We start from the raw sequence: 19,166 nt of genomic DNA, 5'->3' as shown, positions 1-19,166 counted from the left end.
TTACTGCACATATAGCTTTGTCCCTTTTTTCATTCCTAGTACTTTGTGTCTTTTGTTTGTCTGTCTTCCTTTCTGATATTGCCATAGTTTCCGATATTTTATTCACCTTTTAAAAAGAACCAGCTCTGGATTTTGTTGTTCCTCCTTATTCTGTCATCGCTGATGAGAAATCTGTGCTGTTACTTTACTATGGTTTCTATTCCTTCTTGTATCTTCTTGGTTATTTTAAACACACTGGACTTACAGACTTTTCATACTGTTCTACAATCGAGTTCAAGGTCTCCAATCAAGGTGCTGATTTCCCCATTTGCTTTGTGCTAACTCGCCTCACGGGGAACCAGGTCCTGTGTGGTTCGTCATTTTTATTGTGAGCTCATCTTCTGGAGGGCCCCTTTTCCCCATGGGAACCCTCTGTATTCTGGGTCCTGGAAGAGTACCTGGAAAGCAGTTTCGAATTTGATTCAGCTGGGCAAGCTAGGGGTTCCATCAGCCCAGGACCTATTTTTGCATTAAATTCTTCGCTCAGGATTCCTCCCCCTTGGGTATGTTGCAAATTTAGACTTCGTATCTCTGGGTAGCTCAGTCTTTGTCTTTGGTGTCTCTCGAAGGAGACATTCTCCTCCCTACCTAGAGCATCTGGACAGAGCTAAATGTCCTGGCAGCTTTCTTAGGCTACTAGTTGGCAGCTTGTTCATGGAATGGTCTCAGTGGCAACTTCTGGCCTTGCCAGGGCCCAAGGCCACATCTTCCTGTCCCTGTCCGGGACATTAAGATTCTAGACTTGAGCTACTATGGCCATATCTGGGTCCCCTATCCCCTGCTCCTCCTTGGTGTCAGTTCACACGCTCAAGGCTCTGAGTTTGAGCTTCTGAGGACTTCTGTCTTTCTTATGAGTCAACTATGTATTTAAAAACCTTCTGAAGTGCTAGTAGTTGGATGGGTATGCGTTAGCTGAGCTTACGGTGTTGCCAAATCTGGAAGTCTCTAATTCAGTGCCTACTTTTCACCCCTCTCTTTGCTAGGGGTGGCACCAGAGAGCTCTCCCACCCCTACCCAGCCTTATGGAGTTGGGGAGAGGAGAGAAGACTGCCTCTTTCTACTCTTCTGTATTTCCCAATGTGCTATAACGAGCACAAATTATTTCTCCAGTTGGGGGGTGTGTGTGAGTGTGCACGCACCTGCGTGTGCACGTACGTGTGGGTATAAACTTTAATTTAAAAATTAACAAAAGATGACCTATATATAAAGAAAAAAAATATATTTTAAACCAGAGCAGCTTCACGGCAGAGGGAGGCTGAGTATGAATTCCCTCCCCTCTCCCCAGGATGGCCCTCCCTGCTTCCTCCTGAGGCATAAGCCGGGCTGCCCCAGGCTTTTGCAATGTTCTATTTTTGTTTTCATTATTTAACTGTGTCCCATATACACGGCTAAGTGGAGTGCTTAGTTCCATAGCTTAATGGACAACTGACCTCCGTCTGCAAATGCCCAAGTCACACGGAGCTCAGGGGCCATTCACAGGGTCCTCAGGCGCCCGCCCCCAGTCAACTTCAGTCCGAAGCTAAGAGGGTAGGGGTGGGGCTGGGGCTACTCAGGGGAAACCCAGGACGGAGCGAGGCAGGCAGTGCCCACCAGCAGGGGAGGGCTGGGAAGAAAATGTGCAGACCTGCGGGCCGTGGCCACTGCAGCCTGCGCTCAGGAGCTGAGCTGCTGGTGTGGCTGGAGAAGGGCTATCGACTTGTTTTCTCACCGCTACTGGCTTGTTTATGATTCACTGAACTCAGCTCCTGGCCAGACTGGCAGGGAGCTGTCCTGAGACCCACTCCCGGAGCACGTAGGAGTTTTAATTCTTCTTCCTCATCTTTTTTCTTCATTATTTAATTTCTAGACTTTCACAGTGATCTAAACTGTATCTTCTGACCATCTGACCCCACAAAGGTTACACACCCAGGAGGCTGGAAAACAATGGGGTGAGTCATCAGGTCAAAAGGGAGAAACCACATGACACAGGAGTGTTTGTTGATTGACTGCATTGACGTTGACCCTTAGCATGAAAGATTTTTTATCAAATGCTTTCATATTCACTTGTGACCTTACGTGGATCCTTCCATGAAGCCTAGGGAGACGTGTTATGGATGGCATGGTCCATCCTGCAAGCGGGAAAACAGGCTGAGAGAGATGAGCTGCCCAGGGAGGCTAGGGCAGGACCTGATCTTATGTCTTTGGGGGTACAGTCCTCTGCCTGTGTTCACCCCATTCTCCCCACAGAGGCTTTCCCCATGCAGACCCCAAGACAGAGCCCGGGGGGCCACTCAGCCAGGAAGCGTGGCCCCCAGGACTCGGGGCCAGGGGCACCGCGAGCTGATCCATGCTGGATCTGCCCCACCCCGGGTAGGCACAGCTGAGGCCACAGGCCAGTGCTGCTTTCTCGCTGCCTCCAAGTGCACAGCGCGCCCCTCCTGCCTGGCTCCCTTGGCTGACCTCACCCCCCTCCACAGCCCTTCCTGTCCCCAGGGCGGTGTCCCCGGGCCCCTGAGATGATGAGTGTTCCTCGTCCTCCCACAGCAACACGTTCATTAGGAGGGAGACAGACATTCCCTTCTGGAGGGAAGAGCGAGGAGTGGAGGAAATCGATAACGAGAATGATGTCTCTATATTGTACCTCCTGTGCTTTATTTCCCTCCACAGAGGCCCGACGGAGTGAAATGTTGACTGTGGTTTTGATATTAATGGATCTTGAAGCTGGGGGAAACCAGCAGTGCTCCCTTAATGGCTAGCCATCACCTGCTGGCACTCAGGTTGACAACGAGTTCTCAATCAATGTGCACAGGCCACCCATTAATGGCTCCTCTCTGCTCGCAGCTCTGGGGCCTGCTCAGTAGGGTCTGAACATGGGTCACCAGCTGGGTCGGGTGATGAGAGAGAAGGTCAAAGGAGGCAAGCAGGGCCTCTGCCACAGCCCCAAACCCATCTCTCCTGCAGAGATAAAAACTCCAACCTGGCTTTGGCTCAAATACCTTCAAAGCTGAGCTTAAATCCAAGTGGTACAACTAGGATTATCAGCCAGTAACACTTTAGTCTGAATTTGTAGTCTTGTCCTCTATGGGGACAGTCACAACGCCTGTCTTGGGGACATGATGAGGAGTACAGGAGGTGACTCAAGCACAGGGCCCAGCCCACACCTGGCACTGTCATCAGCTGCTGTTAAAGCCAAGCTCCGGCCTTGGTCCTCCAGGCCCCCAATCTGTTTGGCATACAATTGTTTAGCCAACGGTGTGCTGTCACCTGGATGTTTCGGTTCACCCCTCAGGCCTTCCATCTTCTCATCTGGAATCTGAGCTAATACTTCCTGGTAGAGATGCTAAGATGATGAAATATGATAAAGGTGGGGCTTGGTACAGTTCCTGGCACATGGCTCTGCACTCCCCTCAAGCTTCTGGAAGTTTCCGTGGGAGTGGGATGAGGGAAGGGCATAGGGGCGCCTGGAAATCTGTAGGAGGGTTTCAGAGGGGGGCAGCACACAGAAACAGCCGAGGGGACACAGTGTCAAGTGGGGACCAAGCACCCCCACATGCCTGCCGCTGCACTCAGAGCTGGGGACGCAGGGGGACGTCAGGCCCAGCCCCTCCCCTCAGAGAACAGGGTCCAGGGTTGCTGAGTTCCCCAGAGGGCTCTGTCCTTTGTGTCCTCAGGGGGCAATCAATGCCGCCAGAGCAAAGGAAGCACCTACCTACTGCAGGTCATACTTAGGACTCTGTCCCAAGAAGTGACACAAGCCAGGGGTTCCTCCCTCACAACTGCTCTAGGTTCAGATCCCAGCTCTATCACTCAGCAACTGTGTGACCCGGGGCAAGTCACCTCACCTCTCTGCACCTCAGCTTCTGCATCTGTAAAGGGAGGACAAAAAAAGACCCCTCTCCACTGAGCTGAGTGAGGGCCGAGCGAGTACCGCGTCTTCACCGAGCACCAGGCCCAGCACACAGGAGCCCCTCCAGGGGGCTTTGCTCTGACTGTAATTACACTGTGACTCTATCCACACACAGCTGTGCTGGGCCGGGGCGGACACAGGAACTCCCCCAGCAGACTTTTGCATCTGAAGGTGGGGAGGAGTCCTGCCACAAATGCTACAGACTGTTGGAGCCAAAGGGCTCCAGCCACCCTACTTACAACTTCCATAGCTGGTAAGGGCTTTGCTTGGAATAAGGGCCTCAGATCTTTATTTTGTTTTGTTTTGCTTATTTTTGCTGAAGTAGACTGGCCCTGAGCTAACATCTGTGCCCATCTTCCTCTATTTCGTACGTGGGATGCTGCCACAGCACGGCTGCCAACGAGTGGTGTAGGTCCATGCCTGGGAACCGAACCCAGGCCGCCGAAGCAGGGTGCACCGAACTTAACCACTAGGCCTCAGGGCTGGCCCCAGGGCCTCAGATATTAACCCGGGGCTAGGGTAACAAGCAGACCTGGCAGGTGATGAAAGAACGAGACTGGCATTGGGTGCCAGGGTCCCTCCTGCGCCCACTCAGTGGGTGTCTCAGGTCTGGCAGAGCAGCTGAGCCCGGCCAGGTGGGACAGCGGGGAAGAAGCTAGTGTGGGAATTCCCGCCGTGACCAGCAGCATTCCAGGCGTTTCTCTACACAACAATCAGACTCAGTCCCCACGAGGACCATGAATGCCACCTTGACATCCCCTTTCAGGGATGTTGGAACTGAGGCTCAAAGAGGGAATATAAGTGGCCTGAGGTCAGACAGTGACAGGTGGGTGTGGGCTCTGTGCCCAGGGCTGAGACCACAAAGCTCACGGCAGCCCCACGGTACCACCCAGACAGAGGTCGTGTCCTGGGGGTCAGGCTGTGGGGTCCAGCTTGTCGGGGTTAAACTCTAGGAGGCAGGTCAAGATGACTGTTCTGGCAGTAGCAAGGCCACAGGTGGTCTCACGGTGGAGCTGGTGGTGAAGGCGGGTGAGGAGAGTGAGCAGGCTGTCCTGAGACAGAAGGCAAAGACAGACACTTTCTGTGCACAGGGTGGATCCACCTGCCTTGTCCAGGAGATGCCGTCCCCTCCAGGAAGCAGGCTCCTGACCACCTCACTGACAGGACCCCCTGAGCTCGGTCAGAGATGCACCGCGTGCCCTGGAAGGAGGAAGCTGGCCTTGGCGCTGTGCGTCTGCCAGCCCCGGGGCGCCTGGCATGCTCCTTCTGCAGAGCACGGTGAGGCTGGCCGAGCAGCCTGGGCCTCTGGGATGAAGAGCTGCAAGCCAAGGTCACCCCCCAGGAAGCAGCCCCCGATTCTGAGAGCAAGTGAGATTTATGCAGGAAGTCACCTGCCTCGAAGGGCAATGGCTGGGGGGTGTCTGTATGTATTACCCCCTGGGGAGGGCACTGCTTTCTGGCACACGAATACTTACTGCCCATGAGTGCCAGGACGGGGCCCAGCACGCTACTCAGGGAGGGCCTCTGTGTGGAGGGCAAGCCGTGCTGGGCAGTGGAGTGCCAGGTGCAGGGTCAGGAACCAGGAACAGAGTGAAGCTCCCGTGAGCCTCAAGCCTCTGACCCCGGCCTCACACAAGCCCTGGAAGAGAAGAGGCTGGTGGTCAGGGGGCAAAGTCCCTGAGCTCAAGCTCTGGTTCTGTCACCAAGCAGCTGTGTGGCCTTGGACAAGTTGCTTAACTGCTCTGCGCCCCCACGTGGGGCTCATAAAATATGGTAACCACAGTTCAAAAGTTTTCAGGAAAATAAGTCTTGGGGAGGATGTGGGGAAGTTGGAGCCTTTACGCATTGCTGGTGGAAATGCAAAATGGTGCAGCTGCTGGGAAAACAGTTCGGTGGTGCCTCACTAAGTTAAACAGGATTACTGCACGACCCAGCAATTCCACTCCTAGGGACAGACCGAAAAGGACCGAAAACAAACAAATACTTGCCTATGAACGTTCATAGCAGCATTATTCATAATTGCCACAAGGCGGAAATAACACAGATGTCCATCAACTGACAAATGGATAAATAAAATGTGATATATCCACACAATGGGATATTATTCAGCCATAAAAAGGAACGAAGCACTGACACATGCTACGACATGGATGAACCTGGAAAACACAATGCTAAGTGAAAGAAGCCAGACATGGAAGGCCATACGTCATATGATTCCATGTATATGAAAAGTCCAAAATAGGTAAACCCATAGAGAAATCCAGAAAGCAGATTAGGGACTTGGGGAGGAGGGAATGGGGAGTGATTGCTTACTGGGGAGGTTTTCTTTTGGGGTGATGAGAATGTTCTGGAACTAGATAGTGGTAACGGTTGCACAACATTTGAATGTACTAGTTGCCACTAAATTGTACCTTTAAGATGGTTAAAATGGCAGATTTTACGTTATGTGTATTTTACCACAATAAACCCCCCCTACAGATTGCATCTATTTATATCAAAGAATATGATTCATCACAATTTAAGGAGCGCCTACCAAAAGTGTATGTACATAAGCAATTATGGGGGTAGGGGAGCCGGGGAGGAGACGAGATGGGAAGCGCTTGTCACAGAGCCAGGCACATGCTAATGGTGCAGTGAAATGCAGCCTCCCCAGGGACCCCTCGTGTTGGAGAACCCCCCTCTGTTGGTCACGCCCTTTCACCCACTGCATTGCGCTGCACCCCTGCAAGGCAGGCGGGACGCGTCTGCGAGGTCTCGCTGCTGCACATGCTGGATCAAGTGATCCGCTGCCTCCCGGAGCAGCCCAAGACCCCAGGGACAGAACTGCAGAACGTGCCTTTCATGCCTGGTAACCGGCCTCTGCAAGGAGCCGCGATTAGCAGTGGCGAACACAAGCTTCGTGGGTCAGGGGAGATCAACAAAGAAACATCGGGCACTGATTTCAGTGACCAGCGGAAGCAAATGCTATTCAACAGGCAGGTAGCAAGCACCCCCTAGGCGAGCCCCTGGTCTAGTGGGGCAGGGGAAAGCAACAGAGGCTGGCAGTGCTGGGGGCAGTCAGCCGATGGAGGCGATGCCACAGAAGCACAGACAAGGGCCCATCACTGGGGAACATCGGGGAGGAGATGACACCTGAGCTGAGCCCATTACATTACCCGGTTCCTATCTGGAGAAGAGTTTTGGTTTTAAATGAAGGGAAGAAGAAGAGAATTTTGGAAAAGTCAGACCCTGTGCCCAAGGATTTGGTTATATTTTCCTTTCACAAATTCCAAGAGTCTCAGAAAGCACATCGGGCTCCTTGGGATCAAGTCTTGGTTCTACTACTTATGAGCTGGGTGACTTTGGGCAAGTTACCTGACCTCTCTGTGCCTCAGTTTCTTCTTCTACAAGATAGAGGTAATGACCAGGACCTCACAGATAAGGTCAGTAGAGCACTGAGCATGGGAGACCCAGAGCAGAGGTATGCATAGGAGCTAATGCCATTATCTCCACTCCCTTTACACACGACCGTGGCTTTGGGGCCGGGCCACCCACACGGTGCCCTACAAGGAGCCATTGGCTTCGTTCTTTCCCAGCCACAGACTTTAGCAGAACCTCTTTCGGAGGTCACCGAGAGGGCGTGATGGGCTCTGTGTCCACAGGGCCAAGAAGACAAAGCAAGCGGCCGCCATGTATTGAGCCCCTCTTGTTTGATGCTGCTTGATGTCTGTTGCCTCCCTTCCAATTTTATCATCGCACCAACCCTGAGTGGTAACTGCTCTCCCCTTCATTTTAGAATTAAGGAACTGAGGCTCACAGAGGTAAAATAACTTGCCCAAGGTCACACGGAAGGGTCGAGCTCCAGTCTGTCCACTGCCCAGTGTGGGGGACAGGGGACTAGTGACAAGATCCTGGCTTTGTGTCTGCATGTCCATGCTTACCAGTGAGCCTGATTCCTGGTCCGCAAAACGGACATGACACTAGGTTGCATCTCACAAGGACTAGACGGCAGGAAGCTGACACAAGACTGCCCGTGATAAGCACACGGTTAACATTAGCTTCTGTTTTACTTGTGCTGTCATTCTGGATGCCCCCTCTTAACGGGAGAACCACTCAGAGCTGGGCTCCTGAGGGGGCTGTCCCCGGCAGGACAGCACAGGTCTGCTGCCTGGCTCATCATCTCAGGACCCCAGGCTTGTGGGTGTCTTTCCCCCAACCTAGGCTCTCTCACCGAGTCAGGATCTTCCTTCCTGCCAGGCCATGCCCCTCGCCAAGCTGCAGAGAGAACCCCTGGCGCAGCTGTTGTACGTTTGTTTGCCTGAGAACCCCCGCTGGGAGAGCGATTCCAACACTGGCTTCTGGCAGGGATTCCTGCCTCCTCCCACCTGCGCTGGGCCGGGAGCTGGCTCCTTTCCAGGCAAGAGCAGCACCCTCCACTCGACCTCCATGCCCTGTGCCAGCTGCTGCGGCTTCGGGCCTCGGGCACGGGTCTGACTCTGTGGCACACTGTCTCCCTCCGGGAAGGGCTCCTGGATGTCCGGACTCCCGGAGCAGGATGCCTCCTGCAGCATCCCTGCTGGGCTGCAGTCCAGGCAGCCTGGGCTTGAGCTCCGGGGAGGTGGGGAGCCCCCCGGTGGATGACAACACCAAGTGAGCACACCAGGGCTACTCCTTTGCCACTTATCAACCACATGATTTTAGGCAAGTTACTTTATGTCTCTGAGCCTTGGTTTCCTCATCTGTAAAGTGGGGATAATGCTGCCCAAGACCATTGTGAGGATTTAATGAAATAGAGCAGTAAGTGCCAGGGATAAACCAGATGCCACCGAAGTGGTGGAAGCTATTGCTAGCTACCATCTTCTGGAAATGTCCCTACATCAGGCTCTTTCCATTTGCCTGACTTGTGGGACTGAAGACAGTACTTTGGAAAATACTCTACCCGCTGTTGGGTCCTCTCCTTGCCCTGTGGCTTGTCTGCTCGCCCAGGGCCCCTGCCCTTCTCCAAGCACTGCCCTCTCTGCCCCAGGAGAGGTCGCTATAGCGACACACAGCTGACTGGTCCAGAGGTGGCCACCTGACCTAAGTGGGCCCAATCAGACTCCTCCTGGGGCACTCAGGCTCTTTTTAAGGTCAAACCTGTGGCCTGGGGCTCCGGTGGCCCGTGGTCTGCAGAGGACACAACCAGGGGGCCCTGGGCCTGGAGGGGCTCTGAGAACCCTGGGTGCTGCCCCACGCCAGCTCCTGATGCCGGGTTCTGGGCACTGCAAGGCCCATCCTTGGGCTCCGACATGCCTGAGGCCTCACTAATCAATTCCTCCTTCAGCTCCAGCTACTCTGAGCAGAAGGAGCTCCCAGGTTTCGGCCCCTGAGAGACGTGGGTTCAAATCTCAGCTCAGCTAGTTATTCACTGGGTGACCGTGGGCAGTTTCTCAGTCTCTCTGAACCTCGGGTTTCTTTTATTTGCAACCGAAAAAATCCAAAACAAACAAAAACACCCACCAGAAAACCCCTCCAACCACATGATTATTATCTCCATTTTACCAGTGCGGAACGCTGACAGAGAGCAGGCAACTTGGTCAGGGTCCCTCGGCAGTGATGGGGAGCCATCTCACGCCCCGCTGGCTGCGGTGGTAAGCCAATCCCCAACCCCTGGAATCACTTTCATATTTCACAGCTGTCCTCTCTAGACCACCAGCTTAACCCACCTGGCAGTGGGGAGCGGGAATGGCAGGCGGTGGCAGTGGGGTGGGGAGTCAGGGGCATAGAGGGCCCCCCTAAAGCACACCAGGGAAGTGGCGCCCTCTCCTGGCCTTTGCTTTTTGAGTAGAGACAGCCTCTGATTGCTCTGCATCCCTCCACAGCTCCTGCTGCTTAACAGTGTCTGTGTCCAGGTTTATCCTCAGAGTCACGGCCCCACCGAGCTCCAGAGCTGGGAGGCCTTCAGGGGTTGTGGCTGGAAGCTTCTGGAGGGAGCGGCTGTTTTATTCTCTGAAGCATCCCTGACCCCTCGCACACAGCAGGTGTTCCAGAACACGTATGGAGAAAATGAATCCTCTCTCCCTCTTACTCTTTAACAGATGGGAACTAGCAGCCCAGAGAGGAGTGGGGACTTGCCTAAGGCCACACAGTAAGAGTAACTGGACTCGAACCCTGGTCTCCTGACGCCCATCCCCAGCCCAGGGCTCTACCTGCTTCAGCCCCCGACAAGACTCGTGGGCAGGAAGCAATGCTGCTGTTCTCCGCGACTCTGCTGACTTGAGCAGCTGGGAGACAGCTGGGCAGGATGCTCCTCCGGGCAGCTGCAGAAAAGGCTGGCCACACACTGGCCATGGTCTCCAGGGGCATCAAAGATTCCAGCAGTGGGGTGCGGGGTGCACTCATGGATGAGAACTGCCCAGCAAAGTCAGAGGACCTCGGACACCCCAGCATCCCCAGAAACCACAGACCAGGGGAGGACCGAGCCACCTCTGATAGCCACTTGCCCAGGTACCAAACAGGACACAGCCACACACTGCAGGGCAGACACACATGCCTCCTGAGAGGGGCCTCACACCCCCCAGAGCTCACACCAACACACCCTGCCCCCCACGGACTCCCGGTGGGGTCTCCCCACCCCTGCAGTCCGTCCCCAGGGAAGACATCCCTGCATGTGGAGGGGGAAAGACCTTTGACAGTGGCCATTAAGTGGGAGGCCTTCTGTGGACACCATAGTGTTTCTCTTTTCTCAATCATCTGGAGTGATTTTTAAACTCACTTTTCCAGTTAGGAACCTATTTCTGACATGTGTCACTTGAAAAGCAAGAACCTGCTAATGGGTTAATTGAGACCCTCTCACTTAGAGTCTTAGGGGTCCTGGGGTCCCAGAGTCTTGAGAACAGACACTATGTCAGCTGCCCCAGTCCCCGCCCAAGCTCACAGCGGATCTGTGGCTTCAGTTCAGCTGAGCTCCCAGGAGAAGCCAGGCCAGCATCCTTGGAGGAACCGGGCGAGCTTGGCCCCGAAGGGCCTGGGAGACAGTGACCAGGAAAGGGTGGTTCCTCCTCAGCTCTGGGAGAGGAAGAGGGAGACGGAGGGGAGAGCAGCATTTAGCTTCCCTTGACCTCCCGAGGGGCTGGCCTTGACCTCACCAGATGGCGTTGCTGCAGCTCAGCGAACAGACGCACAAATCCAGAACAAGAGCCCGTGGCTGGGAGAGATGGAGGGAGCTGCCTGCCCTCTGGCTTCTTGCTGGCACGTGGGCACGGAGAGGGAGGGAGCACGAGAGATGGCACAGGCAGCACGAGGGGACGAAGGACAATACACCACTCCTGACAAAAACGCCACAAAACCGAGGCTCAGAGAGATCTGTGATTAGTCCAAGGCCACAGACAGCGAGTAAGTGACTGAGCTGGGATTTGGACTCACTTCTCCGTGGGTGTAAGATAATACAGAGCGTGGACTTCTCAAGTTCATGTCCCAGTTGTACCGTCTAAGTCACTGAACCCTCCTGGGCCTTGGAACACGAGGTAAAGAAATACCACCTTACAGGACTACTGTGAATATGCGTAGGAAACCACTTGGCACGGTGTCTGCTCCCAGCAGGTAGTGAGCGCTCCCTGGTGCTCCTTTAAACCCAGCGAGGCAGCTGAAGTCCTGACAGTGGCCTCGAGGCCCTGCCCCCACCCAGCCACAGCCGGTCCTCCTTGTTCCTTAACTTTCTCTTCCCGCTGCCTGGAAGCCCTTCCCAGATCTCTGCTGGCTCCCTCCCTCCCTCCAGCCTCTGCTCAAATGTCACGGGCCAGGGAGGCCTTTTCTGAGCCCCCTTTGAAAATGGCAACCCCCACCGCCACCCCAACTCTCTAAACCTCCAACCCTGCCTTGTCTTTCTAGCATTTTCGCCATGCAGCCTATTATACATTTTCCTCTTAGCATATTTACTGTTCTCTCCCTCTTTAGAATGCTTGCTCCTAAGGGAACAGGATTGAATTTCGTTTCTTTTGTTCACAGCTGTGTCCCCAACAGTGGTTCTCAACAGTGGGTGATTTGGCCCTCTGGGGACATTGGGCGATGTCTGGAGACATTTTTGGCTGTCATAATGGAGGAGGGACGCTACTGGCCTTTACTAGGGAGAGGCCAGGGATGCTGCTAAACATCATACAATGCACGGGACAGCCCCTCCCCCAAAGAATAATCTGGTCCCAAATGCCACCAGTGCCACAGTTGTGTCCCCATTATTTACAACAATAGCCAGCATGTACACAGAAGGTGCTCCCTAATGATTGTGATGAAGAATGAAAAGCTGCGATCACCACTGTCGTCATCATTAGTATTATTTAGGAACAGACACGGTTGAGAACAATCTTTGAACATGGTTATCAAAACTAGTATAATGTTCTACGTCAATGATGTCTCAATAATAAAGGAAAAAGAATGTCATTTGGAGTTCACGGCCAACAGGTCATATGGGTGACCCCTAACTTCTCTCTGGTCTGAGGTCTGCCCAAGCAGCGCCCAGAATGGGCTGCAAACTGCTCACTGCTGGGCCATCACGAGCCAGGACCGGTCCATGTTTCAGGCCCTCTGAGAGCCGGCGTGATGCCAGCCTGCCCCTCCACACAGCCAGCCTGTCCCTGGGCCTCCTCGGCAGGGGATCAGTTCTCACCCCAGAGCCCCCCAACACTTGCCCCTACCCTGGAAAACTCAGGACTTCGTGCCCAGCTGGGCAAGGAACCATGTCCCCCAGCCTTTTAGGGTCATCCCAGCCAAGCCCCGCAGCCAGGAGACTCACAGGTCTGAGCGAATTATGCTGCTCTTGCTCTTTTCCAGAAAGGGCCATAGGAGGGATGGGGGATGTTGAGGGAGGCACAGGTGTTGGAACCTGCCCTTGCCCAGCTCAGCCGTGGCCTTTTGCTGACCTAACAAATTATGACTGACAGTTTGAAACAGCCAGCGCGACCAGCCCAGGCTCTCCACATGCAGGGAACACCGCCTATAGAATACATTAACACCGCGTGGCCACGCTCCAAGGGGAGGGAGAGCGGTGTGAAAAGGAAGGATGCTTTGGCATCAGGCCTATTTCACCTCTGGAACCGGCTGCCAGGGCTCCGCCCCAGCCAGGGGACTGAGTCCTCTATCTATCACCTGCCCGCTCAGCAGGCCGCCACCCCCGGTCTCACAGAGAAATCCCACTTGAGGCTCACAACTTCCCCTGCCTGCTCTCGCCCCATCTCCCCGGCCCTTCTCTGCAGAACCCCGAGGCTGGCAGAGGACCCTCTCCCCTCCCCTTCTCTCCCCACCTGCTCTTTCCTCCCCTCTCTTCTTCTGCCTTCTCCCTCTCCCCTCGCACACAGGTCCTGAAAGCTTTTAAACTAGTCATTGATGCTAATGTTTACTAGCTGGCATAACTGGGTACTAGGCTATGAGCCAAAGGAACGAGTCTCTAATCGTGGAATATTAGGCAGCAGACAGCTAGGTTTGGGGGACTGGGATGATATTTGGCGAGCAGGGGTTTTCCTGGTGTCCCTGAAGTCATATGTAGCTGGCCCCCATTCTGCCAGGGAGTAAGGCTGACTCCAAACCCAGGATGAAATGAAAGAGCAGGCGCATGCCCAGTGATGACCTGGGACCGAGCCAGGAGGCTGTGTGGGGCAGGCCCAGGCACATGGCTAGAAGCCTGAGGAAGAAGCGCCAGCTCCCCCAGAGGCAGCGCTTGGTGGACACTGGGTTCCAACTCCTCCATCCCCACTTTCTGGGAATCTGAGCTCGATCTGTGAGCTACTTTGTTAAAAAAACTCACACCACTCCCCGGCCCTACGGAAGGCAGGAGGGATCCGAACTGCACGGTCACTCCCCTCGAGTCCAGAGTCCAGTGTCTGAGAGTCAGGCTGGGGGCAGGAGGAAGCAGAGACAGCCGACCCTGAACACCACCATTGATGTGTGTCCTTGCTTTACACAACACCCCCAGCCCCACTCTACAGATGGGAAAACTGAGCCTCCAAGCTGTTCTGTGACTTGGCCAATGTTGCATTGTTAATCAATGACCCAGCCGGGGTTGGCGCCCATGTTGTCCACCACGACATAGGGCCCACCTCCGCCAGCCAAGTGTGAACAATTTGGCTAACCTCCCCCATGTTTCCTCCCTCACCCTAGCCCCAAGTCATGGAACCCCAAAGCACAGCCTGAGAACGGCCGAGCTCTCACAGCCTGCTGCCGGCCGGCAGGGCCGTGGGTGCAGCCCACCAGGACTCCAGGCTTCTTACAAACTGGACATGTGTGGACAGGACAGCCTTGGCTCCACCCCGCCCCTCGGGAGGGAGGCAGAAGTCTGGGGCGGGGTGTCTCAAGCACAGCTACAAATTTCACCGTCTCTAGGCACCTGGGGACCTGGTCCTCAGATGGGATGCCCCCTCTACCTCCAGCTGCCAAATGAGCAGAGAAACGGGGCATAGCTACGGCTTCTCAGGCCAGCAGGAGACTCCGGGAGTGGGGGCTGCTGTGGTGTCAGCAGAAAGGTGCAACCAACCTGTCACCAAGATGCCTGTGGTCCTGAGATGTCCTGAAACCAGGATATCACATCCAGGACAAAGTCCCCCCACCCTCACCCCCAGTGTAATCCAGGCTGTTAATCCATCAAACCTTGGGGTCTGTGAGATGAAGGAGTGGGCCAGGGGTGGCCCGGATGGGAGATCCCATCTTGGGTTCCCTGGGATGGCTATGGAGCAAGAGCCAGCACTGGTGACAGCTGGAGAGTGACATCTGTCAAACAGGCTCCCACTTGGGGACTCTGTCCTGGGTCTTATCCAATTGCTGATAATCCAGTGCAAAGTGGGCGAATCTCTTCCCTTCTCTGAACAAGAGCTCGCTCAGCCATATGAGGGGACACTGATATGCCCGGTAGGTTCTACCGGGCAGACGAGAGCACATGGCCCCAGTTCTGTGAGTGGGCACCGTGGTCAGCAGAGGAGGGGGGAATATGAGCCTCTTTCCTCCCCAGCCAGGTTCCCAGGAATTCTCTTGAGTACCTTTCAGTCCCAGGAAGTGATCATTTGACTTCACTTACAATTTTCTAACAAACTGCATCTTCATCAACTGCCAAATCAGGATGAAGGCAAAGAGACAGACCAAGTAATTAAAATGGAGGGCTCTGGAGTGATGGGGGAAATTTTTTGGTGTGCCCGGGGGGTTGCTGTCTCACATTCAGCATCTTGCTGCGGGTCCCCTATCGCCGCCAGCCCCTTCTCCCCTGCGTGTCCATCTCTGCTCCGTGGCACCTGGCAGGGACCCAGCCAGATCTGGCATCCTCGCCGTCCCCCGCGGCCAGGCGGGAGGAGTCCCGGGGCAGGCGGACAGACGTATCCCAAAGACTGTGATAAGTGAGGAATTCGACCCGCGTACACGGACAGCCCAGCTCAACAGGTGGTGGTGGGCTTTCCCTCCCGCATTATCCGGATAATTTCTGGCAGCCCATTCAAGTCCGTCGTGGGAGTCTGCCCCCCGCTTTGGAGCGGGCAACATGAACTGACCAGCAGCGTCCGCAAAGAGGGGCGTCAGCATCTCCGGAGCACTTGCCCGAGACCCTCCCCATCCCCCCCCACCACGCTGCCCCTTCCTTCCCCGCGCCGGACCAGGATGGCGCACGCAGCGGGCAATGTGGCCACTGCCCCGGCTGCGCGGTCGTGGGGGGCAGCCTGGCGCGGCAGCCCGGGCTCCAGCGGGAGATCGTCCCCCACCCAGGAGGGGCGAGCCGGTCTCTCCGGTCTTCCCGGCTCTTACCTCGCTGAGCAGCCGCAGCCCCGACCTGCTCGAACGTCGCTCGCCCACTCGGCGCGCGGGGCGGCAGGCTCCGCACGAGGCTCCCCGGGCGCCCGCCCCGTCGCGTCCGGCCGACCCGCTCCGCGCCCCTGCCCGTGGCCGCGGCAGCCGCTCCAGCCCCGAACTCCAGAGGGAGGGGCAAGCGGGGGGCGGGGCCGCGGGCGGGGCCTCCCCGCCCCCGCACGGCGAGCCGACGGCGGGCTTTGGGACCCTGCGGCCGCTGGGTTCCTCCCCGGGAGGCGAGCCCATCTCGGGGAAGCCCCTTGGGGGGCGTGCAGGTGGAGAGCCGGGCGTTGGCGGCGGGGTGGGGGCGGGGGAGAGGCTTTCGGAGGCCCTGGAGGTCTTGGCTGAGACCTCCCTGCCTTGGGTCAGACTTACCTGCAAATTCCAGCTGATGTTGCTGTTGCGGCTTAATAATAATAATACCAGCAACGACCAACCACGCAAGGACAACGCCAGCTAGTATTCACAGACCACAGCCTGTGCACCAGGCGCTGTTCAGAGCGCTTTGCATGTATGAAGTCATTTAACCCTCACAACGATCCCATTTTACAGATGAAAAATCGGAGGCTCAGAGCGACGACGTGATATGCCTGAGGACGCAGAAGTGGAAAATGGCAGAGCCGGGATTGCAGCTCGGGTCTGTCTGGCTCCCGGATCTGCGCTTTTTTTTTCCCCCAAAGGGAAGATTCGCTCTGAGCTATTATCATTGGCCAATTGTCCTCTTTTTGCTTGAGGAAGATTGGCCCTGAGCTAACATCTGTGCCAACCTTCCTCTATTTTGTATGTGGGACACCACCACAACATGGCTTGATGTGCGGTGTGTAGGTCCATGCTGGGGATCTGAACCTAGAACCCCTGGCGGCCAAAGCAGAGCCCGTGAACTTAATCCCTAGGCCACCTGGCCGACCTGCCTCTGTGCTTTTAAAGCCTCGATCTGCTTTCTTTCTGCATGGCATTAAGCAAATTGTTTGTCCATCTAAACTATAAAATGGAAATATGTGTGCAATAAATGACAGCAACTAAGATTTTAAATTTCCTCTGTCTTCAGTTTGTCTCCTTTATTCTCTGAGCCCTGGACACCCAGTAAGTGCTCAATAAATATTTGTGAGTCGATGACTAATCTGAAGGGTGCGGCTGGAGTCAGGGTGGCCTGTCCAGCCAGGTTGGAGGTGGAACCCAAAGGGCAGCTCTTTCTGGCCTGAATACTTGCCCATCCTCCTTTCTCTCTAACGGCCCCCTGACCCCGACCCTAGCCCAGCATGCTTGTGTGGCTTGCTGTGGACCAGCAGCTTCAGTCCTCTGCTGTGAGCCGGGAGGGCTGCCCTGCTAGGATGAGCCTACAGGACGGACGCTGGCCGCCAGGCCGTGGGAGCCTGCACTAGACTGTCTCTGAAGTCCCTGCAGACCAGGACGTGCTTGAAGACCTGGAGGATGCAGATGTTTGGGGGCAGAAGTAGGTTGCCAAATAATGCGACGTCAGCGATGAGCACATTTGTTGAAAACCGTAATGCAGCAGCCCCGGCAGAAGCCGCTGCGCCGCTAAGACCTCCTGACCTGGGCCTCACGGGAGAACGTTGTCACGTGTGAATGGGGCTGTGTAGAGCTGGAACAGCTGAGGTTTTTGGAAAGGGTACAGGAGGTTTCTATTCACAGCATTTAAGCTTATAAAATTCCCAGCTTTCTCTCTCTTCTCCTACCTTCCCCAGGAATGCTCCTCCCCACTTCCCAGGATTCCCTGATGGAGAGGCTGCTTACCCCTTTGATGGGTGTTCACATCTCTCACCTGGGATGGACTCCCACATCTGTCAAACTCTCAACCCTCAGCATCTTCCCACTGTGCTAGTTCCTTCTGCCTGGCTTGCCCTCTTCTCTGCTTGGAAAACTCTTATAAATCCTTCAAGCCTTACTCATTCGCTGCCTCTGACCCGATAACGAATTTCTCCCTCTCTCATCCGGGCCCAGGAGCCTCTGTCTGGCTCTCACCAGTATAGCAACAGGGAGTTTCCTGTCAGTCTCCCCGGCTGCTGTGAGCTCCTTAAGGCAGAAGGCCTGGCACACAGTAGGTGCAGAGTTCGTAGTTGCTGAAGGATCGAATGTGAGCAGGATGCATTTCCCCAAGGCTAGAGCTGTCAAGTCAAGGGGAAACCCACCAGGCATACCACTGGCAGAGCTGGATCAGCCATGTGAAAAGAGGGAAAGTGAGCATGGCAGCCAGGACCTGCGCCTTTCTCAAGGTCTGCGTGTGATGTTCCCAGCAAAGGCCACAGAGGTTGCCCTGCGACCTGTGTCCTGCAGGGTCACCTCTGCTGGGCAGCAGTCATGTCTTCAGACAACTGGAGAGTATGTTGAGGGAAGGTAAGCCGACTGCCCGAGGGTGGGGGAGGCTGAGGCAGTGGCTGTCCTCCCCCGTAAGTTGACTGAGGCATGTTAGAATGTCCACTTGCTCCTCAAATTGGTCCTTTCTTTGATCTGTGTGACACTGCTCTCCAGGTCATCTTGCAGTGCCCACGGTGAAGTGACAGACCCATTGCCTGCAGAAGGCACCCTTTGAAAGAGAAACCAGCTTCTAGGGATGCTCACAGCCTCCTCACTAGTCATTCTGCCTGAGGCAAGTGGGGAGGCCTCACAAGGTGGGTGGCTGAGAGAAAAGGGATTCCGATTAGAGGAAATGGGGTCTTCAACCTGATTGGGCCCCTAACTAGCTGTGTGACCTTAGACAAGTTACTTGACCTCTCTGAGTTTCTCTTTACTTCTCTATAACCCAGGCTGACTTCTTGGGTATGTGACTGATGCTGTCACACAGAACCTCCTCTTAGAGAGGCTCTGTGCTTGGTTTAATGATCTGCTTTTGCCATCTTAAATTCTTAATCATTTTTGAACCTTTTCATTTTGCACTGAATCCCACAAATTATGTGCCTGGTGCTGGTGATAACACGCACCTCGCTGGGTTACTGTGACACTTTGCTGAGATCCTGTTTGCACAAACATCTAACACATGGGCTCTTGACAGAAGTGAGCTTCCGTTTCTCTCACCTGGTCTTCAAGATGAATAGAAAGTCAGCAGGCAGACGGAAGGCACGGGAGGGGCGTTTCAGGTGGGGGGCAAAGGTCAGAGAATATGAAATTACATTCTGGGAAGAGCAAATGGCCTGGGCTGCGGGTGGAGAGTAGAGGAAGGTAAAACTGAAGAGATGCATGGGGCCAGAGGGAAAGGCCTTCTGCTTCTTTAAAGGCATCTGGATCTCAGGTCTGGAGGCCTGAAGGCGAGGCAGGTGGCACTGAACGCCAGCATCCTTAGCCTGCAGTTCCTGGCGGAGGGCTTTCCATAACGAGACAGGTAGTGGATGGCGTGGGCGCAAGCCCTGCTTGGAGGCTGCCAATATGGGTATTCGAAACATTCGCTGTAGACACAGTGGGAAAATGCTGTAGGTGTCAAAGCCAGCAGCTGTGCTGGGGGACCTGGGGACAC

The 19,166-nt window shown here is 55.1% G+C and overlaps 1 protein-coding gene across 2 annotated transcripts in view; it reads right to left on the bottom strand.

Moving 5' to 3' along the window:
- CACNG5 (calcium voltage-gated channel auxiliary subunit gamma 5) overlaps nt 1–15,822 on the bottom strand; it is a 44,956-nt gene extending 29,134 nt beyond the window's left edge. For both annotated transcript variants that reach the window (XM_023652180.2, XM_023652181.2), the window contains exon 1: nt 15,656–15,822. The gene's annotated coding sequence lies outside the window, so the exon portion shown is untranslated. The remainder of the gene's footprint in view (nt 1–15,655) is intronic.
- Nucleotides 15,823–19,166: the final 3,344 nt, after the last annotated feature.

This window comes from Equus caballus, chromosome 11 (assembly GCF_041296265.1).
Source record: "Equus caballus isolate H_3958 breed thoroughbred chromosome 11, TB-T2T, whole genome shotgun sequence".
Classification (NCBI taxonomy): domain Eukaryota; kingdom Metazoa; phylum Chordata; class Mammalia; order Perissodactyla; family Equidae; genus Equus; species Equus caballus.
This window is presented reverse-complemented; position numbering and strand designations above follow the sequence as displayed.